This window comes from Pithys albifrons, chromosome 22, assembly GCF_047495875.1.
Source record: "Pithys albifrons albifrons isolate INPA30051 chromosome 22, PitAlb_v1, whole genome shotgun sequence".
Lineage (NCBI taxonomy): Eukaryota > Metazoa > Chordata > Aves > Passeriformes > Thamnophilidae > Pithys > Pithys albifrons.
In genome coordinates, this window is record NC_092479.1 from 3,901,160 (window position 1) to 3,914,334 (window position 13,175).

The 13,175-nt window shown below is 51.2% G+C and overlaps 1 protein-coding gene across 3 annotated transcripts in view; it reads right to left on the reverse strand.

The window, feature by feature from the left end:
- Positions 1-13,175, reverse strand: part of PAX7 (paired box 7) — a 125,235-nt gene that overhangs the window by 30,315 nt on the left and 81,745 nt on the right. The window lies entirely within an intron of this gene.

The window sequence follows — 13,175 nt, forward strand, 5'->3', positions numbered from 1 at the left end:
TCCCAGTTGGGAGCATCCCCACCACAGTGTCCCTCCCAAAAAGCAGCTGGAGGGAGGTGTGGGACATGCAGCAGTGCAGAGATTTCCTCCAGACCAGCCAGGAGGCTGCCTGAGCTCAGGGTTGGCCCCACGTGTTGGTGGGTCCCACAATAAGCTTTGCACTGAGCCAGTCACGGGGAGAGTTCCCACCCATGTGGGCCGGGTGGGCATCCCTGCACTGGCTTGGGGGGTGAATCCCCACATCAAACAGCCCCAAATCAACCACTCTGTGTCAGTTCTGCCTTTCTCCTCAATCTCACAAGGCACTCCTGGTGATTTCTGAAAACAACCCCAAAACAACCCCTTCCGTATCAGTTTTGCCTCTTTCTCCTCAAGCTCAAAACCCACTCCCTGTGATTTCTCAAATCAGCCCCAAATCAACCCAATCCATGACAATTTTGCCTCTTTCTCTTCAGTCTCACCAACCACAACCCATGATTTCTGAAAACAGCCCCAAATCAACCCAATCCATGACAATTTTGCCTCTTTCTCTTCAATCTCACCAACCACAACCCATGATTTCTGAAAACAGCCCCAAATCAACCCCCTCCATGTCAGTTTTACCTCTTTCTCCTCAACCTCACAAACCATTCCCTGTGATTTCTCAAATCAACACCAAATCAACCCCTTCCATGTGAGTTTTGCCTCTTTCTCTTCCATCTCACAAACCACTTGTCGTGATTTCTCAAGACAGCCCCAAATCAACCCCTTCCATGTCAGCTTTGCCTCTTTCCCTTTAATCTCAAACCCTGTGATTTCTCAAATCAACCGCAAATCAACCCCCTCCATGTCAGTTTTGCCTCTTTCTCTTCCATCTCACAAACCATTCCCTGTGATTTCTCAAATCAACCCCAAATCAACCCCTTCCATGTCAGTTTTGCCTCTTTCTCCTCAACCCACAAACCATTCCCTGTGATTTCTCAAATCAACCCCAAATCAACCCCTTCCATGTGAGTTTTGCCTCTTTCTCCTCAATCTCACAAACCATTCCCTGTGATTTCTCAAATCAACCCCAAATCAACCCCTTCCATGTGAGTTTTCCTCTTTCCCTTCCTTCCTGCCAACAGCCCCTGTGTCTCCCCGTATCAGCTTGGCCAGCACACCCCTCCCTTTCCCTACGTGGCTCACGGTTGCCTTTCAGGTACTTATTCCCTGAAATACGATCCCGCTCATCTCCAAACTGGATAGGCTTAAGCGCTGCCTCCAGCTTAGAGCAGCGAGCTAAGACCCTGCGCACCTTTGATCAGTTCGCTGCTCCCCCTGCAGCCCCTGCTGGGATTTGTGCTCTCCAGCCCCGCTGTAAATTGATCCCGTGCACGCCTGTCTGCTGGAGGAGCAGCCCCATCCTGCAGCACCCAAACCTCTGCCCTCAACTCCCCCTGGCACCCCCTGTGAGTGGCACAGACCCCGCAGCCTGAGAGCCCCACCGTGGCACACACTCCCCATGCTCCCTGTGCTCTAGAGAAGCCCCTGCTCGGCCCTGGACCCCCAAATTCCCAAGGGACACGTTGCATGGCCTGACTTTGCTTCCCCTCCACATCCAATGCACAGAGAGACAAACGTTCTCCAAGCTGAGACAGCCCCAAACTCTTCCACCTCACACCAAAGCCAAGCCCAGCATCCTTTTGGGATGCATCACCCCCAGAAACCTCTGCTGGTGCTTCAGGACTGCACAGCCCTTCTGAGCAGCTCCTTGGGATGCTCCAGAGGTGGATTCAGCCCCCAGAGTCCTCCCTGTCCTCTCAGCCACAGTATCTTCTTTGTGACCTTCCCCTCAAGGTGCTGCAACCCACCCACCAGTGATCCCAGCACTGGTTGGCTCTGGGATGGGAGGGAATGTGGTTTTCCTTCATTTTTAACACACAGAGATGGTGAAGCAAACAGAAAATAAACTGTGCTGAATAGTCATAGAATCACAGAATGGATTGGGTTGGAAAAGCCCTCTGAGATCATCAAGTCCAACCCTTGGGCCAACTCCAGTCCCTTTACCAGATCATGGCACTCAGTGCCACGGCCAAGCTCAGTTGAAAAACCTCCATTCCAATCCCTGAGCACTCTCTCTGCAAAGAATTTCCTCCTGATCTCCAACTTCAATTTCCCCTGGCAGAGCTTGAGCCCATCGTGCCCCCTTGTCCTATTGCTGACCCCTCTCAAAGCACATCCAGCAGCTCTGGCAAAGCTGATGGTCATGGAACATCCCCCTCCCATGAACAGCACAATCCTGTGTCCAACTTCCCTGTGTGGTGGTTCCTGAGCTGGGGAGGGCTGGAAGTTTGCCGGGAGAGCAAAGGACACACACCTGCAACAAACTGTGCCACCTCCTCTCCCAGCCTGGCACCTCCACTGCTCTGTGCCACCCAGTGGAGTTAATGCCCTCCCCACAACCCCTCCTCATCCACTGCAAAAGGCATTGCCGTGGATTTTTCCCGATCCTCGCTGGTTTTTCCCAGCCAGGGCACAGCTGGAGCTCAGCTGCCACCTCATTCCCAGATTTTCATAGGCACACACGGGGTGTGGGCACACACTGGGGATGTGCAGGGCACCCGTGCCCTTGCCCACACATGGCCCTGCCTCTGAATCCTCATTATTCCCTGCAGTGCATTCCCTGCTTTTCAGGCTTCCTTTCTATCTCACTCCCCTCATTCCAGGGCAGCCTTTCCCTGCTGTGTTCCCTTGATTCCTCTGATGGCTCCACACCAGCTCCCAAACCCTAGATATTGTAGCTCCCAATCCCTGGATACTGCAGCTCCCAATCCCTGGATATTGTAGCTCTCACCCCTGGATATTGCAGTTCCTATCCCTGGATATTGCAGCTCCCACTCCCTGGATATGACAGCTCCCATCCCTGGATATTGCAGCTCCCATCCCTGGATATTCCAGCTCCCAATCCCTGGATATTGCAGCTCCCTGTCCCTGGATATTGCAGCTCCCTGTCCCTGAATATTCCAGCTCCCTGTCCCTGGATATTGTAGCTCCCAATCCCTGGATATTGCAGCTCCTATCTCTGGATATTGCAGCTCCCATCCCTGGATATTCCAGCTCCCATCCCTGGATATTCCAGCTCCCAATCCCTGGATATTCCAGCTCCCAATCCCTGGATAGTCCAGATCTCATCCCTGGATATTCAGTTCCCAATCCCTGGATATTCCAGCTCCCATCCCTGGATATTGCAGCTCCCCTCCCTGGATATTCCAGCTCTCATCCCTGGATATTGCAGCTCCCATCCCTGGATATTGCAGCTCCCATCCCTGGATATTGCAGCTCCCATCCCTGGATATTCCAGCTCCCATCCCTGGATATTGCAGCTCCCCTCCCTGGATATTCCAGCTCTCATCCCTGGATATTGCAGCTCCCATCCCTGGACATTCCAGCTCTCATCCCTGGATATTGCAGCTCCCCTCCCTGGATATTGCAGCTCCCATCCCTGGATATTGCAGCTCCCATCCCTGGATTCTGCAGGATCCACGTGGCACAGCGCTCAGCTCCTGGTGCCAGGGTTCTCTGGGCAGTGCCCACCTCCAGCCTGGCTGCTGCATTCATTGCTGATCTCTCATTTCTCTCTGCCCTGCCTTGTCTCCAGTGTCCTGTTCATCTAAAGCAAATCCTGCAGGGAATTCTCCCCGTCTGTGTCTCCAGCCAATCCCTCTGCCCGTGCTCGGGGTTGGAAGGACACAGACCCAGAGCAGAGCTCAAAGCCCCTCAATCCTGTCGGGATTTCAGCAGGAATTCCAACCCCCGGGGTGTCTGTTCCACCCCATGGGCTTTGCTCCCACCACCCCACCAGTGGGATGTGGGTGAAAAGGGAGGTTTAAAGGTTTGAGGGGACAGATTCCCGTGTTTTAGCCCTGCTCCAACACCTGGGGGTTCCTCAGGCACTTTCACACTCCCTGCATTTCTCCTTCCTGCTGTCCTTGTGTTGTTCTCCTCAGCTTTCCCCCCTGTATTCCTTCTATTTTCTCCTCATTCCTCCCTTTCTGTCCAGTTTATCCACTGCTGATACTCGAGTTTCCTGGGCTGATTTTGGACCCCCCCAAAGGCAATGCCAAAACTCCTCTGGCATTCAAGGCTCGGGAATCAACAGTTTGCTCAGAAATTCTTCTAATATTTTCATATCTCAGTCACAAACAACGTTTGGAGTGGAAATCACACAGGAATAAACAAAACCAGGAGAGTGGGGTCTGAATTAAGGTAGAAAGAAAGCTCCTCATTTGTTTCCATTTGTTTTCAGTGTGATTGGAGCATCCCAATCAATCAAGAAAACCTCGAGACTTAAACCAAGTGGCCCCTCAGGCACGAATTCCTCCCTTCCCACCCTACTCAGAGTCGGAGCCATCGGGAATCAGGCAAATAAATCCGTATCCACTTTCACACGAGAGAAACGTTCCGTTGTCCCCTTTTCCCGAGACAGAGGACTCTAATTGACAAGAGCAGATGGGCTTTGTTTGGTTAAATATGAAAAAAAAACCCACCAAAACTTCAGTGGAAAAACGAGCAGCTTTCCTGGGTTAAAAGTTTAGGGAGACAGAGCAAGGGAAAAATGCCAATCCAGGCAAGTTCTCCTGGACAGGAACCCGGAGATCCCGTGCCCTGTTTTTTCCATCCCTCTGGCCAAAAAAAGGGCAGGGATTTTACCACGGGTTCAACTCCTTCTCCAAAAATCCTGCCACGAGGTCGTGGAGAGGCTGGAGATGAAAGGAATAATCGGGAGGGAGGAATAATCGGGAGGGAGGAATAATCGGGAGTGAGGAATAATCGGGAATGAGGAATAACCGGGGCTTGGAAAAGGGATGGCAAACACTGTGAAGGGCACACGGGGATGGCAAACACTGACAGGGCACACAAGGATGGCAAACACTTTGTGAAGGGCACACAGGGATGGCAAACACTGTGAAAGGACACACAGGGATGGCAAACACTGCAAAGGGCACACAGGGATGGCAAACACTGACAGGGCACACAGGGATGGCAAACATTGTGAAAGGGCACACAGGGATGGCAAACACTGACAGGGCACACAAGGATGGCAAACACTTTGTGAAGGGCACACAGGGATGGCAAACACTGTGAAGGGCACACAGGGATGGCAAACACTTTGTGAAGGGCACACAGGGATGGCAAACACTTTGTGAAGGGCACACAGGGATGGCAAACACTGACAGGGCACACAAGGATGGCAAACACTTTGTGAAGGGCACACAGGGATGGCAAACCTGTGAAAGGGCACACAAGGATGGCAAACACTGTGAAGGGCACACAGGGATGGCAAACACTGTGAAGGGCACACAGGGATGGCAAACATTGTGAAGGGCACACAGGGATGGCAAACACTGAAAGGGCACACAGGGATGGCAAACACTGACAGGGCACACAAGGATGGCAAACACTTTGTGAAGGGCACACAGGGATGGCAAACACTGACAGGGCACACAGGGATGGCAAACACTTTGTGAAGGGCACACAGGGATGGCAAACACTTTGTGAAGGGCACACAGGGGTGGCAAACACTGTGAAGGGCACACAGGGATGGCAAACACTTTGTGAAGGGCACACAGGGATGGCAAACACTGTGAAAGGACACACAGGGATGGCAAACACTGTGAAGGGCACACAGGGATGGCAAACACTGTCAAAGGGCACACAGGGGTGGCAAACACTGTGAAAGGACACACAGGGATGGCAAACACTGTGAAGGGCACACAGGGATGGCAAACACTGTCAAAGGGCACACAGGGGTGGCAAACACTGTGAAAGGGCACACAGGGGTGGCAAACACTGTGAAGGGCACACAGGGATGGCAAACACTTTGTGAAGGGCACACAGGGATGGCAAACACTGTGAAGGGCACACAGGGATGGCAAACATTGTGAAAGGGCACACAGGGATGGCAAACACTGTGAAGGGCACACAGGGATGGCAAACACTGTGAAAGGGCACACAGGGATGGCAAACACTGTGAAGGGCACACAGGGATGGCAAACACTTTGTGAAGGGCACACAGGGATGGCAAACACTGTGAAGGGCACACAAGGATGGCAAACACTTTGTGAAGGGCACACAGGGATGGCAAACACTGTGAAAGGGCACACAGGGGTGGCAAACACTGTGAAGGGCACACAAGGATGGCAAACACTGTGAAGGGCACACAGGGGTGGCAAACACTGTGAAGGGCACACAAGGATGGCAAACACTGTGAAGGGCACACAGGGATGGCAAACACCTTGTGAAGGGCACACAGGGGTGGCAAACACTGTGAAGGGCACACAGGGATGGCAAACACCTTGTGAAGGGCACACAGGGGTGGCAAACACTGTGAAGGGCACACAGGGATGGCAAACACCTTGTGAAGGGCACACAGGGGTGGCAAACACTTTGTGAAGGGCACACAAGGATGGCAAACACCTTGTGAAGGGCACACAGGGGTGGCAAACACTTTGTGAAGGGCACACAGTGGGGTTTGAGGGAATTCTGGTCCTCTGGAGGGATTGGCACAAGGGGGAACATGGAGGAGGCAGAACGGGGGGGAAGAGAAGGGACCACATGGGAAAAAAAACGCAGGGAAAAGGGGAAGGAGGGATGGAAAAGGGAGAGGGAGGAGGAGGAGGAAGGCAGGAGAAAAGGTTGGAGCGAACCTCTCGTGTGTGGGGTGGCACCCAAGAGCCTCAGAGGTTAAAGAATATTAGAAGAACATGTTCCTACACTGAGATAAGCCGCGGAAATGAATCCTGATCCGCCCAAAACCAACCCTGGAAAATTCGAGCGAGAGAAGGGTCTCCTTTCAGGGAAACAGGGAATCCTTAATGCTTCCTCCCTCAGCAACTGTAATGCCAGGATGTTCCCAATCTGCTTTGAGGGATGGAAAGATTAAGAATAATAAAAAAATTGCAATAAAATATGTGTGAACGAGGGGGTAATTGTGGACAAATGCAGCATTCAAATTCATTTTTCAGCTCTTTTACACACCATTTCAATCTTATTTTCTGCTTGTTAATGAGATCTTGTTGGTTGGGGTGGGCACGGCTGCCCAGTATCGCTTGGGTAATTGCACATAATTTTCTCTCTACTAGTGATTTGCATCAGATTTTTTTTTCTAATTCTTTGCTATTTAAACCCCCTCCTCCCTTTCCCCCTCCCTCCCCCCCCCCCCCAAATCTCATCCTCTCCTCCCCTTCTTTCTTCCCCTCCCCTTCTCCTGGCCCAGCAAGACTCATTTTGAATGCTTATTATAGGCACAGTGTCTCCGACAAAAAAAAAAAAAAGGGGAAAAAAAAGGCACCAGACAGAAGGATCTGTGTCAGGGAGGGAAGGAGGGAAGGAGGGAAGGAGAGAAGAAGGAGAGAAGGAGGGAAGAAGGGAAGGAAGGAAGGAAGGAAGGAAGGAAGGAAGGAAGGAAGGAAGGAAGGAAGGAAGGAAGGAAGGAAGGAAGGAAGGAAGGAAGGAAGGAAGGAAGGAAGGAAGGAAGGAAGGAAGGAAGGAAGGAAGGAAGGAAGGAAGGAAGGAAGGAAGGAAGGAAGGAAGGAAGGAAGGAAGGAAGGAAGGAAGGAAGGAAGGAAGGAAGGAAGGAAGGAAGGAGAGAAGGAGGGAAAGAGGGAAGAGAGAAGGAGAGAAGAAGGGAAGGAGAGAAGGAGGGAAGGAGGGAAGGGGAGAAGGAGAGAAGGAGGGAAGGAGGGAAAGAGGGAAGGAGAGAAGGAGAGAAGGAGGGAAGGAGGGAAGGAGGGAAGGAGAGAAGGAGGGAAGGAGGGAAGGAGAGCTGTGGCTCTGGAGCCAGACCCCACAATTCCTGCTCCTTTCCTTCCCAATTGCCAGGTTTTCCATCCCGAAAAAGGGCTCAGCTGGCTCTGCTCGTCCTTGTGCCAGGATCAGGGAGCTCTTTTTGACAGGGATTGACATGGTCTGTAATCCCAGCCCGATGGGACTGAGGGAAACACCAGCCTGGATGGTGGGAGGCTTTGGAGCCATGGGATGACGGCAGGGAAAACAAACAGAGCAGACTCAGAAGGTCCCTGAGTTTAGAGAGTAAAATCGTGGGCAGAGCTTTGAGTGTCCCTCCAGGAACACTCTCAAAACTCAGGGATAAACCAGAAATTGTAAATATGACTCCAAACTCCAGATCCTGCCACTCCACTGGGAAGGAATTTGCTCATGGAGCACAAAAGAAAGAAAAAAGCCCACTGAAAGCCCTGAGAAAATTAAAGCAACAACTATGAGATGGTGAACAAGTTTCTCTTGGCTCTTTGTATTTCTGGAATTGTCTTAATCTCTGGGTGATCCTGTGGGTTTGTTAAAAGATTCAAAAGGTCTCAGAAATAACATGTTATGAAAAGCCTGACTCTTAACTGTGTCCTAATGTGTTCCCAGCTCCACAGGGGCCACCTGCAACAAACTGAGGAGGTTTTGCGTTGGAATAACCCCTTGCAAGACCCCAAAAGGCTGCAGGGAACATAATTAAGATACAGGTCTGGATCTAAAAGGGCAGCAGAAATTTTAGGAAGTGAAAGAACTGACAAAACCCTCCTCAAAAATCGACATTTTAAAAGGCAGAAGAGGCTGGAGATGAAAGCAGAAGAAAACACAGCATGACCCTATTTCTCTGCTGCTTGAGAAGCACCCAGGGAATCTCCCACCATCCCAAATGGCAGAGGACCAGCCAAGGTGGCCCCGTTTTTGTCTTGTGATATAAAATTAATTCCCTTCCTTTCCTCCCACCTCAGCCCTCCCTGCAGCACACACAGTTCACGAGGCACTGTCAGATGCTGAGCAGGATAAAACTGGACTTCAGACTGGATTTAAGTCCAGGTTGGACAAGGCCAAACCTGGCCTGGTGTTGAGTGTCCCTGCAGAGGGTGGAACGAGATGGTCCTTAAGGTCCCTCCCAGCCCAAAGAACTCTGTGGTTTATCAGGATATTCAGCTATTTGTCACAAGCCTTATCCCAGCTCAGGGAGGGCCATTCTGGGCTAGCACAGAACTTCAGAGCAGAAGAATGCAGAAGGATGTTTGTTCTCCTGCTTGACCTGGCCAAGGATGTCTTGGTGCCTGGCCTTGCTCTCGTTGGGGTTGGTGGATATTCTCAAATAAACGGGGAATGAGTCCTCTGTGGGACAAAAAGGAGCTGGAAACATTTACAGCATATTTATGGAATGCCAGGCATGCCCACAGTGGGTTTACAACCCACCCCTGGGAGGAATGATGAGACAGAAGCTCCAGGGCCAGAAATCACACTCTGCATGACTAAGTTACTCATCATATCTAACGTTGTTTTGTGTCTCTGCACCTTGGCCAAGCTTTGGCCCTTGGGTCAGCCCAGCTGAACCTGTGCCAGCTGCTGCCAACTCCCCAGCCCTTGGGGAGCAGGGGGGGCTTTGCTGCTGCCCTTTCTGGCTCCCCTGAGCTGCTTTCTGATAATATGTGAGCACCAAGTGCATCCTGACAGCTGGAAGTGACTCCTGTGGCTGCAGCTGGGCAGGCTCTGAGGTTCCCCTTCCCAAAGAGGCAAAACCTCTCCCTTACAAAGGCTCTCCCAGCACAGAAGCAGCACAAATCACTGCTCAGGTTACCCTGAGGTCTCACTGAGGTCTAGGGAGGAGCATGACATGAGACAGCACTGCAGGTGGGGGTTTAATCACGTGGAACTGCCCTTTGCACAACCAAGTCGGTGTTTTTGTACAATTATCACAAAAAACATCATCGTGGGATGAAGGAGTGGGAGAGCAAAACTCCTCCCAGGTCTGGAATAGAGGCAGAACTCCAGGGAAAACTGCCTGGGAAAAGCTTTGGGGCTCCAGCAGCTGAGATTGGACAGGCACAAGGCTTTGTGTGCTCCAGGCTGGAAACCAAGCAAGGAATTTCCCACGTGAAGTTTGGGCACAACTTCCCTGTGTGTGCCCGAGGGGCAGCACTGACGTGGTGCCCGTGGGGGGGTCCCAGCCCTCTGTAATCCCCTCTCCTCTCTCTTGTGAGACAGGGAATGCTTCCCCTCTGGAATTTCAGCTGCCAACATTGAGGTTGGGGGTCTCTGGGGGGGTCCTGGCTGGGACACCCAATCCTGGGGGTAACTGGATAGTTTTCTGAGTGGCAGCAAATGCTGGAGCTCCAGGCCAGGCTGCCCCCACCTCCTTGTCCCAACTGCAGAGAGATCTCCCTCCTCCTGCTGCTGCTGCTGGGGCTGAAACCAGAGAACTGCCTGTTGGCAGCACAGACAAATTGCCATCGTTTTCAGTTCCCAATTTTATGGGTTCTTTTCTCCCTCTTTCCCTCCAGTTGGTATTTACCCCTGCAAAGAGCAGCCTCAGACAGAGAGAAGAGCAGGAGAGGGTTGAGGTGGGATGGGTTTTACCTGGGTTTATGCTCAGCACAAACAGAGCATCCCATAGAGAGACCTGACTAAACTTTTACCCACTCTGCTACATAAAATTGGACACTTCTCAGAGCTCCCATTCATCCCATTGGGAGTATTTCCTGGATCCTTCCACTAGGAACAGCAGAGGGCTTAGAAAGGCAGGAAGGTTTGCTAAGTCAATATAAAGCAGTCAGGAAAGAACCTGGGTTAGTCTTTCCAGGCACAAAAGAAATAGAAGAATTTATATGCTGATATCTCAGCCCTCACATGATTAAAAGCATTAGGAAAATGGGAATCTCCCCTTCTTGGGGGTGCAAAGCTCCCTTTTCTTCAGCACTGCCAGATAATGGATCCTCTCTTTCCCATACAAAGGGCTTATTGGCTCAGGCTCTATCTTTGGCCAGCCTGAGCCTGGGGGCAGAATAATTTGGGAGAGGGATAAGCAGAGGAAAAGCCTCGGTCTGGTCATTTCAATGAGCCCCTGATTTAGTGAGAGGGGCTGGGAAGGAGATGATGAAGCTCCAGAAATGGAAATTGCAGGATGGGCTGATGTCTGGTGCTGTCACGTGGATCTCAGCCCCAACTTATTCCAAGGGGCCAAATTGGGATCATCTGAATTAATCACGTGCCCTGAACTGTCTAACCTGGGCCTGCCTTTGAATTCCAGGCTCCATCCTCCTCTCCCAAGCCTGGTGCTGTCACAAATCCCTTGTCAGGAAACAGTCTGCCTGTTGCCCCCAAATCACACAGTTTGAGGCAATATCAAACCTCATCCAGCCACACTTTGACATTTTCCCAGTAAAAAAGGGAGGGGGTTGCACAAATCCAGAGAAGCTGCAAAATTTCCCTCTTTCCATTGACAGTGTTTGAGATCACCAATTATTGGACCTCAAAATCCACAAACCTCTCTGATGTCCCCATTTATTGGACTCCCCTCTAAACGGTGTGGCCTTTTCATTTCAGATGCCCACCTGATTTCTCCTTCTAGTTTCTAATAATTTTGCCTTTCCTGTCCTAAACAGTCTTACTGACCACCCTGAAACCACTGCTGGAGTGCACTGGCTGTGCCTCCACATTCCACAGGGGACTGAGGGTGAAAATAAAAGGGATTTTTGTGCATTTCCAGGATGGACATAAGTCCTTGCTGTTGATTTTCAGTGTACAATCAGTGCCTTGTGCCACTTGAAGCAAATGTACATTTGGACAACAGGTTACAGCAAGTAAACCAACCAGCAGGTTAAAGGCTCTGCGTGATGGGGTGACAGAAAATTAGAATTCTTATCCCAGGATAGAGTTAGAGGGGGGTGGATCCTCAGGTGGTGAATGTCCTGCCTTCTGTACCCAGGTGAGAACAAATGTCTGCTCCCAGAAAACATGAGCACAATTTCTGCTCTCACTGATGGTGCAGCTTTAACTCCTCTCTGCTCTGAGGCTTCTTCACCACGAATCCCACTGATTCAACCCTGGCAGGGGCACCTCAGAGGGCAGCTGAGCTGAGCTTTGGAGCACAGACCCTGAATAAAGTCAAGGGCTTGGGCAGGGATGTGGAAATCCAGGGTGTTTTCCAAGGAGGGGCCGTGGCTGCTGCCTGGGCACCTTCCAAGCCACACACTGCCCTTTTTCACACAAACAGATGGTGTGAAATCACCTTTCCCCCTTTCAAACTTACCCACACCTCTCATTCTGACCTTGTGGAAAGCATGAGCAGAATTGTTTCCATGACAGTTCCTTGCTCAAAACTAAATCCCAGATCCACATCCCTGTGTTTTGGGGAAGATCAAATCCACTTCCCTGGTCCAACCAGGTTTGGCCAAGCTGGTTTTGGCCAATCTCTAAATCAGCCACCCACAAATCATGGGTTACATCTAAAGAAACTAAAAAACATCAAGTGTGTTGTCACTGGGCTAAAACCCACAACCAGAGGGCCCTGGAATTTTTGGATCTGGAATTTTTTTGGAGGGTTGAGCAGAAAAACACTGATGCTGTGAGTGCTGGTGTTTGTACTTCCAGTGAGGATGGGGGGACTGACAGGGCACAAACACCCTGGTAGAACAGATGTGGGGACTAACAGGGCACAAACACCTGGCAGAACAGATTAGGGGACTAACAGGGCACAAATGCCCTGGCAGAGCAGATGTGGGAACTAACAGGGCACAAACTCTGTGACAGAACAGATGTGGGAACTATCAGGACAAACCTCTGGTAGAACAGATTAGGGAACCACCAGGGCACAAACCTCTGGCAGAACAGATTGGGCAACTACCAGGGCACAAACTCCCTGGCAGAGCAGATGTGGGGACTGACAGGGCACAAACTCCCTGGCAGAGCAGATGTGGGGACTGACAGGGCACAAACCTCTGGGAGAACAGATGTGGGAACTGACAGGGCACAAACACTGTGGCAGAACAGATGTGGGGACTACCAGGACAAACCTCTGGCACAGCAGATTAGGGGACTAACAGGGCACAAACACTCTGGTAGGACAGATGTGGGAACTAACAGGGCACAAACACTGTGGCAGAACAGATGTGGGAACTATCAGGACAAACCTCTGGTAGAACAGATTAGGGAACCACCAGGGCACAAACCTCTGGCAGAACAGATGTGGGAACTAACAGGGCACAAACCTCTGGTAGAGCAGATTAGGGAACTCACAGGACAAACCTCTGGCAGAACAGATGTAGGAACTAACAGGACACAAACACTCTGGTAGGACAGATTAGGGAACTAACAGGGCACAAACGCCCTGGCAGAGCAGATTAGGGAACTAACAGGGCACATATGCCCTGGCAGAACAGCTC